General features: G+C 47.6%; 1 pseudogene; it reads left to right on the forward strand.

Annotated features, from left to right (window-relative positions):
- Nucleotides 1-9,551: 9,551 nt before the first annotated feature.
- On the forward strand, nt 9,552-10,874 carry LOC147737329 (uncharacterized; annotated as a pseudogene).
- The last annotated feature ends 2,725 nt before the right edge of the window (nt 10,875-13,599 follow it).

Consider the following 13,599-nt stretch of genomic DNA (forward strand, 5'->3'; position numbering starts at 1 on the left):
GGGATGAGGTTCAGAATGGAAGGGGGACATGGATCGAGGGGGGAACCGGATTTAGTGCTGGCTACCAGACGTTGAATGTGATCCTGGTCAACGGGGTTGAAAGTTAATAAGGTTGGCTGAGTGCCCGTAAGGAGTGGACTCGAAGATGGTAGGGGAGCAGAGTGAGAGAAAGTCTGGAAGATGGAGCTGACTTTTTCCTTGAAGAAGCTGGCCAAGGCATCTGCCAGTGACTGAGAGCCTTCTAGGGGCGGCGTGGGGGGGGTTGGATAGAGTGGTAACTACCCTGAATAGTTCTCCTGCCGAGTTCTTTGCCTGATTGATTTGAGTGGTAAAGTAATGGCTTTTCTCAGTGGTTATCAATCTTTTGTAAATGGAGAGGGAATTTTTATAGTTTGTTTTGTCTGCAGGACTGTAGTTGCGACACCACTGTCTTTCGAGGTTCCTGCAGTGTTGTTTCTGCATGCGTAGGGCCTCAGTGAACCATGGGGCTGAAGGTATTTTTCTGTTCCGGTGTGATGATTTGAGCGGGGCTAGCTTGTTACAGGCCATATCTAGGTTTGTCAGGTAGTTAGAGGATGCTTTAGTAGGGTCATGCTCATTGGGGATATGATTATCCTGCATCATCTCTGCTAATTGGGTTATATTGATATTTTTCCAGTCTCTGTATGTTGAACGAGCTGGTGCAGTGAAGCTCGGTTTAGTGGGGTTTGTTTGCACTGTGAAGCAAATAGCTGAATGGTCCATCCAGATGAGTGGAATTATTTGGGTGACATTTACAAGAGGACTGTTAGTAAATATACCGTCTAATGTGTGACCTGCCTGATGCGTAGGGGAGTTTATAAGTTGCATTAGGCCTGCAGCTGAGAGGTCTGCAAGAAGCTGCGTAGTATCGTGGTTATTCAAAGTCTCAAGGTGAAAATTGAAGTCACCTAGTAGCGTAAAGTGAGGGGCGTCTGCGACTGCTTCAATTATACTGCCTATGTTAGCTAGAAACTTAGCTCTTGACCCTGGAGGGCGATAAATCAGCATTCCCTTGAAGGATGATTTTGCCGATAGGCCTAGAGTAAAGATGAGAGACTCGTATTCTGGGCAGGCAAATGGTTTAGTCGTGAGTTTGAAGAGGTTTTTGTAAATTATGGCAATGCCGCCACCTCTTTTTATTGGTCTATCTAATCTACAAACATTGTAGTTGATTGGAGTGGCTTCTGTAAAGTCGGGTCCTGAGGCGTCATCGCCCCAGTTTGTGCGCGTCGATTAAATCGGCGATTTCTATTTTGTGTTTGGGAAGGGATCTGGCGTTTATTAACGCTGCTTGAATTAATGGTGGGTCGTTTGTTGGAGGTTTCGCGGTACATTTGTTGCAAGTAGGACATGAGAATGGGCCTAGGATGTGATTGGAGTAGCTTAGATGCGGGGGTGTATGTGGTTGGACCGCCAAGTGCCTAAGTTTTAGTAGTTCGTCGGTGGAGTAGGTTAATCTCACCGTATTAGTAGGTGGTCATGGTGCTGGAGTCGCTGGGGGGGATGCCGTTGGCCCGTCCTCGGCGCGGACGAGCGCAGACGAGCTTGACTTATGCGCGCCTTCGGCGCGCATTCGTCGCGCCCGCTGCGCTTCCGGTTGTAGCACATGCTTATAGTGCCGAGGATGACATGGGAAGTGGGTGTGGTCAGCGCGAGTGGGCGTGTCCGCTGCTGGGAGGCGGCGTTGCCCTGGCAACAGTATGCCGCATCAGCCCTGGATCGTCTGGGCGGTCTGCTGCGAGTATTGGAGTTGAATCAGGGGGGAAATTAGCAAGATAAAAACAAATTAGACAGTTTTAAAAATGCGTGCTAACTCCCGGCTTCCGCCTCAGGAGTGGAGTTCTATGAACGCGCGTTCTTGGTCAGCGCGCGCTCATATAGTGCAAGTGGGCGTGGTCAGCGCGAGTGGGCGTGTCCGCTGCTGGGAGGCGGCGTTGCCCTGGCAACAGTATGCCGCGTCAGCCCTGGATCGGCTGGGCGGTCTGCTGCGAGTATTGGAGTTGAATCAGGGGGGAAATTAGCAAGATAAAAACAAATTAGACAGTTTTAAAAATGCGTGCTAACTCCCGGCTTCCGCCTCAGGAGTGGAGTTCTATGGACGCGCGTTCTTGGTCAGCGCGCGCTCATATAGTGCAAGTGGGCGTGGTCAGCGCGAGTGGGCGTGTCCGCTGCTGGGAGGCGGCGTTGCCCTGGCAACAGTATGCCGCGTCAGCCCTGGATCGGCTGGGCGGTCTGCTGCGAGTATTGGAGTTGAATCAGGGGGGAAATTAGCAAGATAAAAACAAATTAGACAGTTTTAAAAATGCGTGCTAACTCCCGGCTTCCGCCTCAGGAGTGGAGTTCTATGAACCCCAATCCCATGACGAATTTAGGGACCCACCCACAAGTAAGTCCTTAAGAACCTGAAGGTGATCATTGGGATGATTATGGGGTCCTTCTCGGAGGAGGGGCTGGACAGTGAGGAGGATACTCCCATGTCGTTCGTCCAGGTTCGCACCAGCGCTGGAGCTAACAGCTCCCTGAGCTGGTTTGAACTGGAGTATGCAAGGAGGTCACCAAATGTGCCCTTCCAGCAGACTACGTGGCGCTGGCAGGAGCCCCCACCCCTGCCTAATACATTAACTCTTGTCTGGGAGATGGTCCCTGTGACAGGAAACCGATTGTCCTACCTTCCCCTGCTCGGGCTTGGCCCAGCAGTAGGAGGGCAGAATATTGTCTGTGGTAGGCAGCAGGCCTAGGTTGCTGTCAGGCTCTGTAAGATCGGTCCGGAGAGCATGGAATACACCCCAGAGGAGCCCTGCCATGGATGGAATCATACCTCCAACACCAGATACGGTGTTGGGGTATGATGCCAGCATGTCTGATACCAAACACACACATGTTCTTTCCAGCCAGGTTAGGGATGGTCTCGCTATATCATAATGGCTGATTTACGTGCAATACCTGGAGAATGGACTCCGGGGTATGTAGGGGTTGTCTGCTCATGCAGGGCCACCCTCACACTCGGAACCAAGCACCCAGCCTTTGGGACTGAAAGGCCTGCTAAAGGGGTGACTAATAGGTTTTAAGTGCAGAGATGTTAGATATAAAGAGACATATCTTTTGTGAGAGGTGATTGCACCAACTCACACAGGCTGCAATGGCAGACCTGTGGTCAGATTTTGGAGGGTCCTTATGAATGGCATAACACATGGTGCAGCCCATGGGGGTCCCCTGGAGATCCTAGGCCCTAGGTACCTAGTACCATATACTAGGGACTTACTAGGGTACACCAGCAGCCAATTAGGAATGTACCAAGGTACTCACCATAGCCAATTTAGGGAGGAAGCCTAGTGACTGGGGTCCTGATTAGCAGGATCTCAGTCACACTAGTCAGGAAAATAGTATGACATCAGCAAAAAGTGGGGGTAATCATGAAAGCAGATCCTACTTTCCCACCCCCCGTCCACTCTCCCCACTCCTCTAGGGAGTAGCATGTATAGTGTGTTGGCCTCTGCTCGTGCACAGTGCAGGGGAGTATGCAGCCGCCTCTTAGTGTCCGGCACAGAGGCCGCTTTCCAAGACATTGCTATTGTCACTTGAAAACTATGTATGCAAAGTCTTTGAACCGGTGCAAGTGTGTGTCCCCCTTTGCTTTAGGGCGAAGGCCTAGCAGGCTGGACTCAGGGGTAGATGACAGTATATGGTCTGCGAGTTTAGCTGTGGTGGCTGTAACCTCGAGCCATGACACCTGTAGTGGTGGGCACCCCTATAGCATATGTTAGAAACCGGCGTCAGCCAGTTTGCAGCATGGGCACTCTGGTGTCAAATCAGGAAACACGCACTTGGTCCGGTGGGTTAAGACTTAACTGTAATGTGTGTAGTTAAATTGTGTGAATTGAAATCGAGAGTTCCAGGACACTTTGCTAACATGTTTTAGCGTCCGTATGCATGATTTGAGCTGTTGCGGGAGCACAACGTTCCAACTAGCCAATGCTGTCCCCCTGTGCAACTGGTGAAAGGTTAATGGTTGGCATTTAACACACCTTCCTGTTGCCCTGTTCTTCAAACAGTCATTAAGTGCTGGGTTATTGGAAGCCATTGTCCTACTACCCAGTTCTTTATCTCAGAATACTACTGATCTATAAATGTTTTATTTCTGTCTGATATGGGTCTGATATGGGCTTGAATCTGCTCTACATGTCATAGAGGAAAAGCACCTTTTCCAATGGAAGAACACTTTGGTGACAGCAAACTGTCAACGCAGCTGAGATAGTTAAGACCCTTGTGGCATGCAGTACGCTTTGGATCATTTGCTGATGGATTTTACACTGTAAATTAATTTTATTTTACATTGTTGAGCTGTGCCTATGGCATTTTGTGGGTATTTGAAAAGCAGTGCTAAGCTTGAAGGGACTGTGTCATTGCCGTGCATGTGTGAGAGTCGCAGAAGGCACTTTTTCCTTGTGTTACGTGCAGCGTGCTTTGCTCTGGTGCATTCGCCATCTTGTGGAAAGAATGAGGGCACCTCAGTATTGTTCCATTAAATGTGGCCACAGTGGTTTGTACAGGTGATGATGAAAACGCATGAGTAGGAGGAGGGATCCATGAAAAGTCATGGGAATTATGTGGTTGGAAAATGTTGTTTGCAGGTTTTGAGCTGGAAAAGGAATGTTGAAAGCAGGTCTATGCATGAGAGGTGCAGGTGAATACATTTGAGAACAGGCCCTTCCTTGTATGGAGGGCAGCAGAGGTGGAGGAGATATGAACAGAGCAGTTTGACTTAAGAGATGTTTTAAGAGAGTGTTTGGGGTGCTGGGCATGGTCCAGGGGTGAAAGGGTGCTAACAGGTTTGGATTTGGCACACCAACTGTGCTCTTGCTACGCAGATGCACCACAGCTGTCAACTAGTAGGCCGCCAGGCTAGTGTGCTATCTCAAGCTCTAAAGTTAGAGGTGGACTAAACATTAGGCCAGCCCAGCTCAATTACCTAGTCCAGCCCGGAAACTCCCATCTCGGTGGATAATACTGACAAACGTAAAAAATATTTGAGAGGATGGGCGTGGCCAAGATGGCAACCTGAGAGGACGTAGGACCTCGAGGCTCCTCGCACCAAACACATCTCCAGGCCAATTTTGAGCATAATATCCCCGCTTGTACCTCAGATTTTGGTGGAGAGCGATACAGAGCTGAGCAGTCTACCCTGGATGCACCTTTGAGAAGCTCGGCACTCCCGAATGACCCTGTAGCAACTTGCAGCTCGAGGCTGCGAAAGGGCGCCCCTCGAAGACTCAGACCAAAAGCGAAGAAGTCGAACACCTCCAACAGGAACTTCTTCGCCTTAGAAATCAACAAGTGGACTTATAGGCACACGCCGCGGACTTAAAAAATAGGTCCAGAAGCAATAATATCCGAGTCAGGGGAGTTCCATCCAAAGAAGAAGGAGCAGACATCACCAAGTATTTTCGGGGCCTTTTCCGGGAGATACTAGAGGAACCCATAGTCTTTGCAATTCTCATTGACCGGGCACACAGAGTACGTCTGGCGAGGCGCACGCCTGCTCTCCCCCCGGATAACCTGGCCTTCCTGCCGGTCTTTCACCTGAAAGAGAGGATCCTTCGAGAGGCGCGTCTGAAGCAACCTCTTCAATATCAGGGGCACTCAGTGGAGCTGTTCCAAGATTTGTCGACCATCACGCTCCAAAAAAAAAAGCGTTCAGAGTTGTCACGACGTTCCTGAGGGACAAGAGGATACCGTACTCCTGGGGGTCACCCTTTCTGCCTGATTTTCAAATGGAATGGAACCTTGCAACAGATCCCTTCAGGAAACCTGTGCTCTACTGGGTCTCGAACACAATGAGATGAATACCTCCCCAGAACACTCCCAGAAACCCTCGAGAGGAGGGTGGCAACGAGTTGGCTGCAGACGCTCAACCATCGAAGAACTGAAACCAAGCCAAGCCACCATGTCACCGGAATGGGCTTCGGCCCTGAATGCAGTGACAAGAGACACGTTGTCTACTGAATGATCTGTTTGCAAGATGGGGACTCAATTGCATTACTACAAAGCTGGTCTGGGCGGAGTGTGGGGGGCGGGGGGGATCGCCGAGGCTACACGCTCAACCAGGTAACTTCACCGCAGGCCTGTGACACGAGTATACAGGCTTGGGACTATGGTAACTTATTGGGGTTTTCTTGTTGGAGTTAGGACGGGGGGGGAGGAGCGGTCTGGGTCAGGGGTTCAGTAAAGTTTGGGTTAGGGCAAGGAGGCCGGGGGCCGGGATGGGCTTGGGGCAACGGGAGGGGTAGGGAACCAGTGTGCCGTGGGCAAATGGGCTTGATTGAGACATTACGCAGGGGTCGTCCCCCCTAGAACCAAGCTAACTCCTGCTCAACATGCAAAATGACAGAGGCCACCCTAAAAGTTATCACCCTAAATGTTAAAGGGCTCAATAATCCCATTAAAAGACGGGGTGAGAAGCTAAGCGATGATGAGAAGATAGCTGAGAGAATATTACGCATCCTTATACAGCGCAGATCCTTTTCTTGACAAAAATGGAGAGGCCTACCTGTGTGGAGCGGCGATAACTGCTATTAACGCAGAAGGCGCAGCCTCGCTGGATGCACCTATCAGAATAGAAGAGGTGATCAGCACAAAATATCCCGCCTCAAACCCCTGATATCACCCGGGCCAGACGGCTTCTCCTCTAGTTATTTTCAATGATTTTGCAATGGACTCCTGAGGGACATCTAGTAACGACTAGTGGAACTGCAGCTTGATGTAAGAATAAATTCAATGCATTTTCATTTGACTCGTGAGGGACAATTAGTAACGACCAGTTGAACTGCAGCTCTTTGTAGAATTATTTTGATATTGGATACTATAATATTTACTGCCCACTTCTAATCTCGTCCCATAATGTTTTGCAAGGCCTTTGGTTGGTGTTTATTTTTGCCAATAACTGTGCTTGGGGTGGTCCTAAGAGGATGGGACCACCACCGAAGTTCAACAAGATGTGCTCTTTGTCTATGCTCTTTGTGTTCAAGGCATACCCTTGGTCCTCCCCCTAGGTTAGGGAGGACCCCAAAATCATCACCTTTCTCATTGCCTAAAATATTCATTCAAAAAGTTCACTTTGTGGATTGATTGTATGCTTTTTTGCATGTAAAATTTCTTTATCAAAGCATCCGAGGATGTTGCTGATTTAACTGCTACGCTATGTGATGAAGCACAGTTTTTGTACTGTACTACGTGCAATTTGTGGAGTGCCAATCAGCACAAACTACGTATGCTCCGTTAGCGTAGCGTAGTACTACACCCAGGGTTACTCAAAACCCTTCGACATCCAGCGAGGCACAAGACAGGGGAGCCCGCTTTCGCCCCTCCTCTTTGCGCTCTATGTAGAACCCCTAGCGCAGAGACTTCGGGGCAACCCGGACATCCTTGGCACTCCCTTTGGGAGGGGGAACCCCACCCAATCAGCTTATATGCCGACGATATCTTGGCTGCGCTAAACAATCCCACACAGTCAGTGCCTGCCTTCCTGGAAGAGAGGTCGTCGGGCCTCAAAATGAACAGGGAGAAATCAATGATCCTACCATAAGGCAGCAATTCACATACCACTCATGAAGCGCCTCCGATCTACGGGGGCCTGCAGGTCCAGACGGAGCTCCCATACCTGAGGATCGTCCTCACCCCTCTCCACAGAGCAGTCACCCTGAACTACACAAACATCACCTCCCAAATCCAAGGGGACCTCAGGAGATGGCAGAAACAGCCTCTATTACTACTGCGGCGCATCGCTGCAGTAAAAATGTCCGCACTCCCCAAACTTTTATATATTTTTCAGACCATTCCGGTGATTCCCCCCGTGGGCACCATTAAGAGACTGCAAGATGCGTGCAGCACTTTATATGGGCCGGGAAATAGCCAAGGATGTGAAGAAGCTTGTCCTATCGGGCACCGGATGAGGGGGGCCTGGGGATCCCCAACCTACAGCAATATTTCCAAGCAGAACAATTGAGATATTTGGTGGAGTGGTACAGGCCCAAGTCAGAGAAGAGGTGGCTCTTCCAAGACAGGTCGATGGCGCAAACCTCGCTTTGGAAGATACTTTTCTTAAAACGCGCTAATAGACCTACATACCCTCAGAAATTCCCTATAACACGGACAGTGATACCTGTGTGGGACTCAGTGGCAGCTAAACGAGGGCTCACTACTTCCCCATCGCCACTTACACCACTGTTCGATAATCCCGACTTCACCCCGGGGATGGACGCGAACACGTTTCAGCAGTGGCGAAGGTCAGACTGCAGATCTGCGGGTCATCTTTTTGACCTCGAGGGGTTCATACAGTTCACCTAACTACGACAGCTTTACAACATCACCGCCCCACAACAATTTCAATACTTTCAAATCCGACATTGGCTAACACAACCCGAAATACGTCCCCTAGTCGGTAGGACAATGAAGACAGTTACCAAAGAGTCAGACCGCAAGCTTATCACAGAATTATACAAGATTGCCTGCCCGCCCCAGATGTGCATCGATCAGCCGGCCAGCGGCGTTGGGAGGAGGAGTTGGGGGGAACCCTCACAAACAAGGAATGGCAGACTATATATTATAGGGTCCACCATACAGCCAGGAATACAGCCAGTAGGGAATCAGCGGTGAAACTTGTGACATACTGGTACCTGAGTCCGGTAAGGTTACATAGAGGTAACCCTAATCGCAACCCGACTTGCTAGAGAAGGTTTGACTAAGAAAGAACATTAACACATCTTCTTTGGGATTGCAGGGAGGTCACAGCCTACAAGACAACAGTCCATAATGATATTGTCAGTCACTTCAATACAGAAATTCCCCGATTCCCCACCTACACACTACTGGGGCTTCCTAATGCACTCACATTCCCACTGTAATCAACCAGAGGACGACAAATGGGTCTGGTCATGAGCGCGGCTGTTCAGCATATCTGATCTCTCTCGGGTACACGCACTTGGCCCACTCACACAGGCTGGCTACATAAACTATGGTACACTCTGATGTTGATGTTGATGTTGAGGTATTTTTATAGCGCGCTGTCACTCCAAGGAGCATCCTGGCGCTGCGACTTCATTACTAGTAAGTTGACAGATTTTAACTGGTTGTAAATGTTTTGTATAATCACACAAGTGATTTGCAAACTGATTCGGCTAAGCCGTAGATCCATGTTTTAAGAGATTTTTTAAAGGTCTGTTCTGATGTAATTGTGCGAAGATGAGCGGGCAGTTTGTTCCAAGCTTTAGCTCCCAACACTGCCAAAGATTTTCCTCCCTTGGTGGCAAGTCTGAACTTGGGAACAGTCATCAAATTGGCAGTAGCTGACCTGAGTTCTCTAGTGGGGTGATATCTGTGGAACTTGTTGGACAGATATTTTGGACAGCGCTTGTGAAAAGCTCTAAAAGTGATCACAAGGATTTTAAACAGTATACGCTTCTGAATAGGAAGCCAGTGCAACATGTCTAAGGCATGTACTTCAGGAAGTACAGTCACACGATGTAAACAAGTATATGCCAGACCCAGAGACACTAACTAAGAGAAAAGTCTCAGACACATGCAGTGAGGGGTTTAATTTGTCATCAATATTAAAACACCATCAGCAAACACACACAGCGAAAAAGCAATTCAAATGCACTGAATGTGTAAAGAGCTTTATTCAGCAATTAACAGACCTAAAATACCATCAGAGAACAGACACTGGAGAAAAACCATATCATTGCAGTGAATGTGTGAAGATGTTTAATCGATTATCCCACCTAAAACAGCATCAAGGAACACACACAGGGGAAAAACCATTCCAGTGCAGTGAACGTGGAAGTAGTTTTAGGACTTCATCAACATTAAGGATTCATCAGCGAGCTCACACAGGGGAAAAACCATTCAAATGCAGTGAATGTGTGAAGAGGTTTAGTGAATCTAAAGCATTAAGGATTCATCAGAGAACACACACTGGAGAAAAACCATATCATTGCAGTGAATGTGTGCAAAGGTTTAGTCGATTATCCAACCTAAAACGGCATCAGAGAACGCACACTGGGGAAAAACCATTCCAGTGCAGTGAATGTGGAAGTAGTTTTAGTGACTCATCAACATTAAAGGTTCATCAACGAACACATACAGGGGAAAAACCATTCAAGTGCAGTGAATGTGGGAAGAGCTTTATATATGTATCAGGACTAAAACGACATCAGAGAACACACACACAGGAAAAATCATTCAAGTGCAGTGAATGTGGAAGTAGTTTTATTGAATCTTCAACATTAAGGATTCATCAGCGAACACACACTGGAGAAAAACCATATAATTGCAGTGAATGTGTGAAGATGTTCAGTCGATTATCAAGCCTAAAACAGCACCAGAGAACACACACTGGAAAAAAAATATCATTTCAGTGAATGTTTGAAGAAGCTCAGTTGATTATCACACCTAAAACAGCATCAGATAACACACACTAGGGAAAACCCGTATCATTTCAGTGAATGGGGAAGTAGTTTTAGTGAATCGTCAACATTAAGGAAACATCTGTGAATACAAGCTGGAAAAACCATTCAAATTCAATGAATGTGAGAAGAGATATACGGTATTAGAAAACACACACGAACAATCATTCAAGTGCAGTGAATGTTGACATAGGTTTTGTGAATCTTCAACATTAAGGATTGATCAGCGAACAAACACACAGGGAAAAAGCCGTATCATTGCAGTAAATGTGTGAAGATCTTTTGTTAACTTTCAAACCTACAAACACGTCAGCCTCTCTTCAAAAGAGTGCAGGATCAATAATGACAGTCGCAGAGCGGCAGCTGTCTTATAGCCAGGCCGAGTACTTCACTTCAGAAGAGTGCAGGATCAATAATGAAGGTCACAGAACTGCTGCTGTTTTATAGCCAGGCCGAGCACACTTTCGGAGGAGTGCAGGATCAATAATGAAGGTCCCAGAGATGCAGCTGTGAGATAGCCAGGCCACGTACCTCACTTCAGAAGAGTGCAAGATCAATAAAGAAGGTCACGGAGCTGCAGCTGTGAGATAGCCAGGCCGAGCACCAGGCTTCACTTCAGAAGAGTGGTGGATCAATAATGAAGGTCACGGAGCTGCAGCTGTGAGATAGCCAGGCCACGTACCTCACTTCAGAAGAGTGCAGGATCAATAATGAAGGTCACAGAGCTGCAGCTGTGAGATAGCCAGGCCGAGCACACTTCAGAAGAGTGCAGGATCAATAATGAAGGTCACAGAGCTGCAGCTGTGTGATAGCCAGGCCGAGCACACTTAAGAAGAGTGCAGGATCAATAATGAAGGTCACAGAGCTGCAGCTGTGAGATAGCCAGGCCGAGCACACTTCAGAAGAGTGCAGGATCAATAATGAAGGTCATGGAGCTGCAGCTGAGTGATAGCCAGGCCGAGCACCAGGCTTCACTTCAGAAGAGTGGTGGATCAATAATGAAGGTCACGGAGCTGCAGCTGTGAGATAGCCAGGCCACGCACATGTTGTCTGTTCAGCAGATACGGATTAATAATGAAACTCCCCAACCCGCATGCTGGGTGATAGCGAGGGTGAGCACACAGCTTCTCTTCAGGAGAGTGAGGAATCATTTATAAATGTCACTGAGCGCATGTTGTGTGATAGTTAGGCGTGAATAACCATGGAATCTTTGTAGTCAGTTTGTGTATCTTTGAATGTTTAATCAAAACGTGTAATCAGTTTTAGATATAGGATGTATATTATCCTTTTGATCCACCAGTTCCTTGTTTTCTACCAGTGTTTATGAATAGATTCATTGATGTTAAAATTCATTTCAGTTGTTTACTTCTTCTGTACTATTGCTGTAGCAATTTCGTGAGATATTAATTAGTTCCTAAATAAATCTTGATTGATTAATTCACTCTCATGCTGTCAGATCTTATGTGATATTTTTTTTAGGATCTGAGAATGCTTGAAATGTATGTCTAGGGCAGGTGGCCTCAAACTGGGGAAGGGCTCTCGTAAGGGGGCCTGAGATGATCCCAGGTGGGGCGCTAGGCTCTGGTCAAAAGAAGCATTATGCTGATAATGGTGCTTTGTTTTAAGCTTAAAATAATGAGCGGCAGTAAGCTGCTCTCCAATGGGCCATCACTAACATGTTTTGACGTTTATATACTTATGTACTAGCTAGGAGTATGTGTCAAAAGGGACGGGACTCCAAATGTTTTTCAAAACCCCCACTTCAAATGAACACACTCTGAGTACTTGTACCCGTTATTAGAACATTGGAATGTTGAAAGCTCCATTGAAGCAGCTCCGGGCTTGTAATGGCTGGTATAAGTCCGGAGCTCCAACATTCCAATGTTTGTCTTCATATTTTTCTCTTTTTAATTTAGAACATTCTTCTCTTAGTGGGTGGTATGTTCTAATAGCCTTACAGCCCTTCTGCCATGGGATATACCGGTTGTTAAGGGCCCTGAACCTGTTATAGTCCCGAGACGTAGGCCTTCGTCATCGGGCCATAAGGCTATATTAAAGCCTGCCTGACCAGAATAGTATGTTTGGCAATCATGTGTTTGATTGCATTCTTAAAACAGTACTTAACTGCAATGCTTAAATAAGTCTAGACATATTTAAACATTGCCAATTAAGTAGAATATTTGTCAAAAATTCTGAGGGGAGCCCGGCGATCGCTGTGGGGTTGGGGGGGGTTGCATTAAGACATTTTAAGACCCCTGGTCTAGGGTGTTCCTCCTCAGAGAGGTATGAGGGGCCTGATGTAACACTGTTGGTTAGTCAAATCTTAAAGGGGAGGGCACAGAGACTCAAAGCCAATGGATTTCAATGTCAAACCTGTTAATCACCACCTAATCATCCTCACAATTACAATAAGTGACTGGATCAGGCCCCCTCCAATCATGTCCAGATGGGCTGCCAGCTGGGTATATTCAGCACAGGTTTGGAAATTAAGGTTTGAGATGTAAAACATAAAAGTAATAGAAACATGTATGCTTTACAAAGGAACGATGGTGGTGATGCCAAGCCCTATGTGCCACTGCTAGTACTGCTAGCAAGAGTGTCTACATTTATCTGCTAACAGCGCCGCTCCATGGGAAAGGTCAGCCATCCCTCATCATACCTGCAAACCCACCCTATTCTAGACCCTCTCCAGCAGCACCTGTAGGCGGCTGGCGAGTGAACAATAAACTCTCTCTCATAAACCCACCTTTAGCAGACATGGGGGTGAACACTTCAGGTGAAAACAACAAAACTAGGGTTGCTGATCGACCTAATCACAGGACCAGAGTGTTTGGTCCTAGAGATCCACAAGGACTAGTTTGGTCCCGTGTGGGGCTGAAACGTAACCGGTTCCTTGCAGAAATGCTGAGTGTTGACAGGGGACAGGCAGCCCTTGTTCTGGAAGAGCATGGGCGTTCAGTGCTTATGACCAGGGGTTGTTCAGCCCCTTAAAATAATTTATAGACAGTACATACACCACTAGTACAGCGGCTGATGTCAATCTCTTGAAGGGGGAAGAGTCGCGCTCCTTAAACAGCTGCAGTTTGAGCTGACCCTAGAAGACCACCCAAACTTCACG

The sequence above is a fragment of the Lissotriton vulgaris genome, chromosome 1_1 (genome assembly GCF_964263255.1).
Source record: "Lissotriton vulgaris chromosome 1_1, aLisVul1.2, whole genome shotgun sequence".
NCBI classification, from domain to species: domain Eukaryota; kingdom Metazoa; phylum Chordata; class Amphibia; order Caudata; family Salamandridae; genus Lissotriton; species Lissotriton vulgaris.